Below are 12061 nucleotides of genomic sequence, written 5' to 3' on the forward strand. Positions count from 1 at the left end.
GTACCACAATCATATGATCCAAAATTTCCTTGTCTGAATTCACTATAGATCCAAATCATTCTTTAGTCCAAGAATATTTTTGAGCACTTTGCAATTCTAGTGAATAATAATACTTTGAATACATAAATCCACCCAAATGAAAAAAATGAACACAACAATAAGACTGATTCCGCTTCGGATGTTAAGGCAAGAATAAATAAACCCAATCTAAATAACTGTATGAACCGCAACACTTAATCTAGGTCGAAATTGTCATTTTCTGGAAATACGCTGAAAACTTAATTGGAATATTTCCTTTCTAGAACTTTCTATGGTCAGAATCAAGACTGTATCTGTAACTCAAACTTAAGTAAACATGTTTACAATTAATAATGATCTAAATATTTAATTTATATTCACAGAAAAATATCAGCTATGTATGACCTTGTTTACAAAATAAATTCACTGGTCAGGTACATCACTGACTTGATTTAGGACAAAAGTCAAGTACAAAATACTGATATACATAACATACAATCATGGCAAAAATCCAACAAAGAATACAAATTAAATATACATAAAAGTTTCTTATCGATGATTACTCTCAGTATTTGATGATCGTAGTTCAGTTAGGTTAGATAAGATAAGATAAGAAGATAAGAATTATTTATTTCAGACTACAAAGATATACAATCTTGAGAAAGATCGTTTAAAGACTTATATATCATGATTCATTTAAAGTAAAGAATACGTTTCTGTATAGGTTGGGTCGGGAATCCGGACACTTTTTCACATCCGGGCATTTTCAGTGCATAGTTACGACCGCCGAGGTGAAAACGACCGCCATTGTTATAGGGACTTTAAGAACGTGTGGGTGACATTTGTACAACATTTTAAAATATGCCTAAGATTTAATAGGACAAATAAAGAATAATAATTATGGAAAAATATAAATTAATGAGAACTTTCAGAAATAATTAGGATCACAAGTAATACCGACTGAAAATTTCAGATTTTGATATAGTTTAATTAAAGAAAAATAGGTTTGAGAAAAAGGTGTTCAATTTACTTCAACAAAATATTTTATTAGAAAACAAACTTACCAGGTGTATCTGTAAGATAGTTGCAAATATCAGGCCAAGTCACTTCAGGCCATTTTGTTGGGTAATTTACCCAAATATTTGCTGAAAATTTAAAATCATTACTTTCCACAACTTTTAAGTTTATGTAAATATCGTGCATTAGCATCGCTATCCAGCGTCTCTTTGTAAACGTAAGACATTGCAAGAATGGCCAACTGATCTTATGAACCTTGCATTTATATTCATTTTATAAATGAAAAGTGTACAATACACAAACTATATAACAAACAGCCTTCAAACTGCCGTGACACTAATTGGCGTATATTGTCGTTTACACATGTACGTGACACGTAGCACAGGAGTCTGACGTTTTATCAATAAAGTACGGTAAATCTCTGACATGAAATCAGCTTATCTTATCGGTAATATAATCTCTTTTCCTATTGTTTTTTTTTTCCTTCTTCTCTCAATCATTTTCATCATCAGCATCATCATCATAAATAGTACATCTCTCATATAAGTATCATATTTTCTTCTCCACTATTATTTTCTGTTATGAGAAAAATATCAGTACAAACAACAGATAATTTTACCAGGTGGCAACCTCTAGAAAATCAATCAAACACAATGGATTCTAACAGAAAGGGTTTGTGACCGTAATGGTCAAAATAAAGGTTAATTCGGTGGATTGGATTCATGACATGATCGTCCGAGAGTTATGCGTACGTCACTGTCTTTTGAATGTATATGTGTAGTTTTTCAGTTTTCTTGCGTTTCTGAAGCGATAAAAGACGCGTGAGAAAAGTCGAATCGAGCGGAGGGTTGTGTTGGTCACGCTTGCACTTCTTGTGTTCATTTATATTACCGACAAGATGATTTCATATTGTCAGAGATTTCGCCGTACTTTGTTGATAAAAAGTCAGACTCCTGTGCTCGTACACACCACTATCACCCTTATCAACCTAAAATATATTACGTCTTTAACAATATTCAACAGACACATTCGTGGTTTTATATCCTGCTTTTACAGAAGACTATGCATCACTTCTGAACAGAAAACAGAAATAATAAACAAAATACAGGTAAACTAAAATGATTTGCATATCGAGCATAACTAACGCTACTGTACTGTTACTATGCAATTGTTTTCACCTCCGCAATATGGCGGAAAGCAGGTCGCTATGCTTGTGACGTCATGTCGACCCAACCTATAGGCAGCCATTTTAGACGTGAAAACTAAGCATTTGATGTTTATTACGATTTCTGAACATTTCTTCATATAATTTCCAGGGGTTCCGGCTATCGTATTCTAACCTGCATTTAACGCAGCCCTTGTATAATTAGTGCGGGCTTTTAATATTGCTAATCGACAAAAATTAAAATAAAGATTTTGATTTTCTGAATTCATTTAATTGGGATAATAATTCATTTTTATTTATTTTACCATCAAAACTATACCATGTTATATAAAGTTTGTTCGACATTGGATGGACAGACTTAATACGTTTCAGAAATACTGGTGTACGTAAATAATGTAAAATATATGTGAATTGATTAATAATTACCAGACGTACAAGTATGAAACATGTTTCAATTGTTATACGATATAATGGGATCTTATATTTATATACTCATCTCCAAACTTGGTAATCGAAGCGAAATTATTTTCAATCACTTCGAATGCATGATTTTCATTAGTGTTCTGACGGAAAATAAAATAAAATGAAAGTAGGCAATGATCTGAGAACAGGTTCGAACCATTAAAAACAAATATATTTACATACTTAAAAAAATAATTCCTAGAAAAACTTAATCTACAAACATCAGAAACCCTGCTTCCTGTGCATGTGTAGTATCTGCATCATCACTACCATTCACAACTCCCGTTTGTTTGCAGAATTGAAGAGCATGCACCTATTTGAATTGGACGGTTTTACCTCCTGCGATGAACGCAAAAAATGTAATTAAGGGCATAACCTGAGTAAATAGATACATGAGTTGAATCGTCGGCAGTTCCATAATCAAGTTCGACTCCTGCTTTTGCATTCAAATCACCGTAACTATAAACTCACATTTGTTTCGTCTTTTAATTTAACGTTATACCTTAATATTCCATCACAAGCAACTGAACCAATCAATAGATGACACATGTAATTTGTGGCACAATGTAACATAAGGAAATATTTTTAGTTATTTTCACACTTTAAATGTTCAGTTTCACCTAAAACATGTCTTCAGAATCCTCTTAAATCATTGCACTCTCTATCAGCAATTCAGATTTAATATATAGAGAAGACCAACCGAAACTCGATTAGCGGGTTCCATTTCTTTTGTTTCCATATTGTTACGATTCTGTAGTCATAAATTAAATAACAAAAAAAGCAAACCAACAAGTTTTGTAAACTTTAGCAACTTAATCATCAAGTTTATAAAATGAAAATAAAAGAGAAATTTATAGTAGTATAAATTGAATAAAAAATAATCCTAAAAAGTTATATTCAAGTCAAAAAAATAAAATGTTTCAAATGGATTTCAGATCCACGAGGGTACGTATCACAATGACATTGTCCAGAACTCCTTTGAATATAACATAGGAATGAATTAATTGCTCATTTCTCTCCTTATATGCATCACTAAATGTCCATTACGACTATTATGTCACAATTTTCCCCACGTGACAGACTTTACTACTCAATCTCATGTTTAAAAATATCTAAACATCTGACCAAACCCATCCAATGGAAAAATAATTAATATTTCTAAGGACCCACCTGACTTAACCTAGCTAATAAGAATTCTTATAAAAACCCACTTGACCCCACCAGCGAATGGGAAATTACCTCAAACATCTCAATAGGTTTTATATATAAGTTGAATTTAACTTGTCCACACATATTTATAATTTAATATCGATAAAAAAATATAATCTATGCATTGGACAGAAATTAACTACATATTATTTTGTCTATAGAAGGCTACAATTTACAGTCATGAACGACCTTTACACACACTATAGGTAAACTCATCTACCAAACGTTACAAAAAATATAGATATACACAACACGATAACAATTGTTATGACTCTATGGTCATAAACTAAGTAACCGAAAGATGCAAATTCAACCCGCTTTGTAAAACTTAACAAACAATTTAATTATCAATGTTACAAAATGAAATTTTAAGAGGAACTTACAGCATTATGAATTTAGTCCAATATAATCCTGACAAAATTCTATTAAAGTCCAAACGAATGAAAAGTTCTGTATAAATTTCATATCCACGAATATACTGGTCCGCCAACAGTCATGTAGTGTCAAAATGGGTACTTTCTGTTTCCAATGCAAAATCAAAACAATTGTTTTCCCATTCAAATAATATCTAAATACATCATGCAATAAGTCTGCAGACTTGAGTTTACAACAAGAATAAAACAAACAAGAATCAGAAAACTGCCCAGTCCAAGTTACTCATATACGGAAGAAAAGGCTACAAGACGCGTATTATCACTACTCCAGCGTGACAAATCTCAAATTTCCAACAACGTAAAAGCTCTCACAAGATTTATGCTATCCAATTGGAATTAGCTTGATTCTTCTAAAATACCACCTGACTAGCTTTCACATCGCCTGTAAAATAATTGCTGGTTTCTTTCCCCACCGCTCTGACATCATTTATTCTCGTAGCTCTAGACAGATCGGTATCTTCAATTGACTTGATCCACTGCCAAGTGCATGACTTTTCTTGTAACGCTGTCTCGGGATTTGACTGTATTTGGCTTTCAATGTTTCTTTTTTTGCACAACTTTTGCGTTGTATACGTGGACATTGTATACTGACATTGTTATCCATGGACGATTGCTAAAATATTCGCGACACAACACCCTTACTCCAACCACTGACGGTACTTTCTGTATTCCTCTCCTCGGCACCATCTCCATTATCCCAGTACTGCACTTCTGCATTAGCAGCAACATAGGCTAAAGATCCTGTACTGCAGGAAGCCAATATGTATGATATAATATTAACACATCCATGTTTTAGGACATCAAACAGGTGAGGAACTTCGTCCACTATTACTTTTGTATTCAGAATAAGCTTACCGGGATCTTTTCAGTGTCACACTTGTGGGTTTTTTTTTTGTTGTGGTTTTTTTGGCAATCTACATGATCTATTTTAATCGAGCCAGTTTTGCTTTAGGGCAGACAAAAATTTAAAGTGGATAATCGCGGTCAGTTCTATACATAGTAGCTTTGAGCTTGTAAGCACTACTCAGTACAGTGTCGGTTGCAGTAGGGGAGACTTTGATATATAACCACAATGCCTGCGGACCCTTGGTCCGGATCTCACTTCTTAAGTTATCAAGCGTCGCAGAACAATCTCAGGCCTCGGGTGATGGATGCTAGATTTGGGATCTTTAGGTCGTGCCTCAGATAGGTTCTGCAAATATTTATTAACGAGAAAGCCAGCTCATTTCAAGGGGACCACGTCCCATTTTACTCAAATTACCCTAATTTACCCTCCTAATATTTAGACGGCAACATTTATGTATTTTGTTTGCACACACTGGTTAGCCATATTCGTCTTCTATATGTTTTATTTTACACCAAATCACAAATTGAATGCAGCCTATATTTTTGATAATCTATATGTTGTGAGTCCTTTGAAAGCAAATATGTTGTATAAATAACTTATCTGAAAGGCTGTCTTGATGACGTTTGTACGAGTGCAAAAAATCAAGCAAAAATGAGCGGATTGGCATAGAAATATGTCAACGACTTTTGGTAACTCTGACTTACCTAATGTTTTAGGAGTCTGCCCATTTTCAACAGTTGGAGACATTTCCAAAAGAATGTTCAGAAAATAAATTTGCCAAGTGTTTGGGGAACATTATTGGAGTCAGTCATCAGAAAATACATATAAATCACCACTAATAAAAGGTAATTGCTAACGATATTTGCATTCAAATTACAGACGGTTTTAGATACAGTTCTATCGGCTACATTTTTGATTGCAATAAAGTTCTTTTTGAATTTAAATGTTTCTTTCATAAGAGGCAAAGACAAGTTGACAGAAAATTATCATCCGCAAATATTATCGGGAATGGACGTTTATCTAGTGGCTTCATACGGATTGCCTATTGCCACAGTTTTTGTAAGTTTTTGTCAGAACAACCCTGAATACAACCAAAAATGTCACAACAGAGATTATCGCAGATTCATGATTTACCCGACCTCAAAAGAAAATTCAAAGCACTTTGATATTTTTGCAGATATCGCCATACAATTAAAACGGAGATGACAGATTTTAGAGCCTAGTCACTGCATGCTAGATTTGATGACCCGAAGTGCTGTCAAAACTAGATCTGATGGCACTGCAACCTATTACTGTCAAAACAACCCTGATTTCTGAAATTCGGATGCAAAGAACTAATATGCGCATTTCGAGTCAATCATAGCCACTGTAAAGAGGTTCATCGAGTTTACTTTTCACCTGAACTCAACTTGTATCATTTTAAGAAAACGATAACAGTAAACTAACATAAGCATTTTTGAGAGTCGTTCTTAACATCACCAGGAAAACCGTAGAAAAAATAAAGAACACTTTTTAATGGTTATGATTAAATAGCCACCGAGTTAAAGTAAGCTCTTAATGTTTTAGCAGAAGTAACCAAACGACTTGGTGGCACAGCTATACTTTAACACTAGTGACACATACAATAGTCGCTTGAATTCTTTTTGTGCTTGTAATATATTTTTTGCATACATTTTCTCATATCGGATCAACAATATCGGGCTATGATATTGTGTACCACCCAACACGGGCAGTCTCGTAACAAGGGCATCAATGAATTACGTAGTTCCGCGTAGACAAGCCTTAAACTGATTTAAAAAAATGTATGCATGTGATGTAGGCATAACTGCACAAAGCCTATTTATTTTTACATTTAGGATCTAGGTTTGTAAAACCCGGATTGCGTTACAATTCCAACGCCATTAATAATCACTAAAAACGGATTCAATATGACGCCAGCTTTGTCAATACAATGGTAACTGCCGACAGAAAATAGCAATCAGCGATAATGCCTGTAACACCGCTTGAAATAATCGGCCTGTCAGTGATAATGTTCATTAAGTTTTTCATGCTCATTCGGCTGTATGTCTTCGCTAATGTAATTGATGTTTATGACATCTTTCATCGTACATAATAAGATTAGTTAATCAACTCCTCCTCTATCCGCTTTGGTTGATCTAACAGCTGTTGTTCCTCTGTAATTTTATCGATTATTTTTTAATAAATCCTTGTATCGTATAAATGAGGTCTGTATCTCGCATTATGCGTATATCTGCTCTAAGTTCTACCCGTTGTTCATTTGTAAGCAATCGTGCTCTAGCTAAGCAGCCGCTTGGTATTTCTGAAATGTCAATTGTTTTAGCATCTAAATCTTTAACTGGCACATTAAAAACTTCAAACGTCTCTGCTAATATTGACATTCTATTCTATTTTTCACCAGAGTAAGCAACGCGCTTGCATTTGGGCGTCATATGAAGCAGGTGGTTGTTAATATGATTAAGTCGTATCATCCTCTGGGACCAGTGCTTCATTAAAATATCCACCAGGTATCTTAGCAAGCTTATAGGTGAACATAGCAAAAACTATCTTGTCTTTGACTGTCAACGTTCCAATGCGTGCAAGACCACCTGCAAGCTTGTTTATAAGCTACAGGGTATGATCCTTGTATTTTAAGATGCGATAGTACGCCTCAGTAGACTTTTAACCGTGTCTGGTATTGTATCTCTTTGGATCTCCTCTCACTGACACTGCTTTGGTTGCCATTGCCCTGGTTTATCATCATCGACATTTTCTGGAAGCGTCACGAATTGCAATATCGTGTCTATATCATCAAAATGTCAGATGATTCATTAAATTATGTTGATTGATCTTATTTTTAGTGGTTCCTTGTGTGTTAAAAGGTTTGTTCTTGACATGATGACCCAGTCATATGTATTCAGCCATGTGGTTTACGAGTTAATTTTGTTAGATTTGACAATTGCTTCAATTTTAGACAGAAGCAATTCAACAATATTGGTTACCACATTATATTATTTCAAAGCCGTATGAGCCCTGATCATTGCGAGAATTTCTAATTTTATATGTTCTGCTCACATACTGGCAACTGAATAAAACTTTTTCATCTAGTAGAACTTTTGGAAGGTCAACCTTAAACCCGACCAGAAACTTCTCATCTGAACAAACTATCATAATATGTTTTTAACCAATGAGTTTTACGGCGGATCGTCATACTTTACATCAAATAGCAACTAGTAAAGTGTTCTGGCTATTCTGTTAATCTCAGACACATATCAACATTTTAAACAAGATCAACCTAGCATGAAAACTTAAAAAAGCAGTAATCCCACAATGGGCCATAAAATCTGAAGTTCCGAAGCATGGTTATGTTGATGGGATCTATTTGATATTCCGAACCTATAATTGCTACAGGACTTCGTATTGCGACGTGCTAAATACATCTGTCGCAATACAGGATGTTTCCTGTAGTTTTCTAGCCTAAACAAAATTCGCGAGATATATTATATCGCTTTCGATCACTGTCGTGGCACAAACTCTGCAAAGCGGAAGGAAAAAACAAGTTTATAACTTTTCAAAGAAACGTAGGAAGCGTTCCTGAAATGTTTCGTCGCGGATTCGAGGCATTTTATAAGGCAAGTTAAAAGCGCAGGTGTTGATTATATCTGCAGCAATAGAGTATTCATATACTTTGTATACAATACCATTTATACAAGTAGATATGCAAGACTATAAAGCTGGAATTATGCATAACAAATCAGGTGCGTAGTTACAAAGTCGCAGAAAAAATAGGCAAACAGATATTTCACAGCAAATTATTACGACTTGGTGCCCTTAAACTAAGAAACAGAAAAGAGCGGAAACCAACAAGTTTTTTAAATTTCAAAATGTAATTTATTTCCCTAAAATACAAAGTGACAAATTAAAAATAAAAATAAACTACAGTATGGTAACATAAATCCTAAAGAACTTTAAATTTCTATCACAAGTCCAAAAGTACCAAATCCTAAATAATCATAAAGTTATATCAGAAGTCGAAAGAACAGACTATTCAAAATGAGTTCCAATGGTATTCCAAATGAAGTTCAATCCATTGTACTGATGTGACAACAGTCTTCATGTGTCATAATGATATCATCCAAAGTGTCTTCAAATGAATTCACGGTGATTCTGAAACATCTACAAAATCCTAAAGTCTGAGCACTTTGTAATTCCAATGACTAATTGAAATAAATAAATTCTCTCAAATGATCGCAACAAAAATGCTCCTATAAGACAGAAGCTAAGAAAAGTCTATTTTACAGATAAATATATCATTTATATAAAACTAAGACGCATTTTAAAAACCAGTATAAGGCTCGAATATTCATTCCAGATCAATCTAAGCTCGGCAACAAAGTCAAGAACTTTAGCAGCCAGTCAGCCAGGAACCAGGTTAGCCTGGCTTTAAAACACATGACTTGAGGTCAAGTCACATCAACATGTTTACGTGGATTAACAGTAAAGCTCACTATTTAAAAATTTGTAATGTGTTTACTAAACAGACCTTATCTTAAACCCACAATCAGAATGATGATTTGTATTTGATATACTATTTACTAAATGATCTATACTGTCGATAGTCATTAAAATTCTCTCTCTCTCTCTCTCTCTCTCTCTCTCTCTCTCTCTCTCTTTGTTATTTTGGCGTTGTTGCATATCTGAAGTTACCACTAATTTTGGTTGCCATCAATCGATACTTATCTGCTGATTTTTGCTTGATTTGGCTGAGTTTGTGCCTGAGTGCAAATGTTTACAATATTGCGTTCTGATGCATTGTTATGTAACATTATTCACTTAGACGTTTTATGTAAAACATACCATATCGATGACAAGAAATGGCCACCGATCAAAAATCATATTTACTTCATAATCTAAACGTTTTCCAAGAGAAAGGCGATCCAATGAAAACACGTACACACTTATTTATATTATTTACTTTTGTTTCTGTTTTTTTTATATATAAAAATGTATCGTGTACAGCGTTTGATTGCGTTTCATGAGTGAGGTTTGCTTAGTACTAACGTAGTACTCAGTTATAGATGCATATTTTAGGCGAATACAGTCTTCATACTTCATCTTTTAGTTTGCAAACCCAACGAATGTTTTTTATTTTTCTAAATAATACTTTTATTATAATTTTAGTCTTTGTGAAAATTGATTTTCACTTCTGGTTGTGAACTATGCAAAAATCAATACTAACTTAATCTGCCAACAATGTATTTGTCTGTAAAATAAAATAATGTTTGTCTCTTAATTTATGCACTTGAATTAATTTATCAGCGATCAACGTTTTGATAGTACGATGCCAACATTATCTGTTACTAAAAAAGGACTTTGTTCGCTTCTATCTATGATCACTTTTTTCACTCGATTTTCCCAAAAATATGCCCATATTTAAAACATAGTCAAGCAGGATAAAAATACTGCAGTTTAATTTCTCTGAATTAATTTATCAGCTATCAGTGGTTGTGATGTTATTGCTACTAAAAACACTGCCCATTACTTAAAACATCTTTGAGAGAAAGTCTTAGATTTTCCCTCAAATCACATAAATTTATTCTCTTGTCAGAGAAGAGGAAAAAGTTCAGAAAAACTATATATTTTAAAGATAATGAGTGGTTACGTTCATATATTGCAATGATGAGCCGGTTTTCGCCAAAAAAACAAAATGATGGATGATGAAGTCTTGCTTTTATGAGCCGGGATTTGTTTTAATGCCAACAGTGGATGGCCATGTTACGCCTACACAAGCCAGCATTATATTGTATTACGAATTTATGGTCTTTAAACAAGTAATAGAAAAGAATGAAAAACATCAAGTTTGTAAATTTCAGCAAATATTTTTATTTCCCTAAAAACATGCAAAAAATGAAACTTACGGTGTTGCGAATTAAATCCCAAATAATCAGAGAATTACAGACATAAGACCTAATGATTAAAGTTCTGATTAAAGTTCTGAATACATTTTAGTGGAGAGCCAAATTAAATCCAACACTGAAGATGTTGATGTGCCTGTGGTGGCCCATGTAATGGCGATATGTCTACAGTCTTTTTGTTGGTTCACAGACAAACAATACAAGAATTAAATCCTTATTTGAAATTTCGCTATATTCAGATCACTTTTTCAAAGAATGTTAGTTTTGATGAACACTCTGTATTTCCAGTAAATAAATAAATGTTTTGAAAACAGTTGATTGTCACATTCATGGTCCAGCTAATGCAGCGTATAGTCTATTGCTGTCAAAATTCTTGTTGCTGTTGGGTTTAACGCCATTTTTCAGCACAGGATAGACCGTACATGGCAGCCGGTATTAATGGTGGTGGAAGAACCCGGGAAAACCCGGTAAGAACCGCCGACTCACCGGAAGCTACCGGCAAGCTTTCTCACATACCCACATAGGCCGAACCCGAGACTCGAACCCACGCAGACAGAGGTGAGATGGAAGTGATCTGTAACGGTGAACGCTTTATACCACTCGGCCACTCGGGGCCCCAGTTAAAAACATCCGGTACTGTTATTCAAGCACAGAACCTGACAAGACTGTTGCTTATATGGCTTTTGTGCAATTAATATAGCCATTGAACTTGTTTCCAGGGGATCTAAAAGCCATAAACCATAAGGCTTTGTGTACCAATAATTCCCTAACACATAAAATCTTTCACTGTACAACTGAACAGGATTTTCCTTTACATTTCTTCCAGTTGAAATGAATAATAATTTTCACTGTTTCACAATAGGAGAGGTCACGTACTGCAACGACACTCTCACTGTGTTATATATTTGACCCAATCTGCAATATGTGATTTTTCTAAATATTTCTCTTGTAAACGTCTTGTAAAAGTCTAAAAAATGTCGCGTTAATAGTCATTTAG

The 12061-nt window shown here is 34.1% G+C and overlaps 1 pseudogene across 3 annotated transcripts in view; it reads right to left on the bottom strand.

Moving 5' to 3' along the window:
• The window catches only part of LOC149806089 (ras-related protein Rap1 pseudogene), a 332158-nt pseudogene that overhangs the window by 129455 nt on the left and 190642 nt on the right, over nt 1-12061 (bottom strand). The window contains exon 1 of one of the 3 annotated variants that reach the window (XR_016419853.1): nt 4255-4510. The exons of the other annotated variants lie outside the window; for them this stretch is intronic. The product of XR_016419853.1 is annotated as a ras-related protein Rap1 pseudogene, transcript variant X3 (transcript). Of the gene's footprint in view, nt 1-4254; nt 4511-12061 lie in introns of those variants that run through there. 3 annotated transcript variants of the gene reach the window in all.

Source organism: Sinohyriopsis cumingii, chromosome 2 (assembly GCF_028554795.1).
Source record: "Sinohyriopsis cumingii isolate HCF-2022 chromosome 2, ASM2855479v2, whole genome shotgun sequence".
NCBI classification, from domain to species: Eukaryota; Metazoa; Mollusca; class Bivalvia; order Unionida; family Unionidae; genus Sinohyriopsis; species Sinohyriopsis cumingii.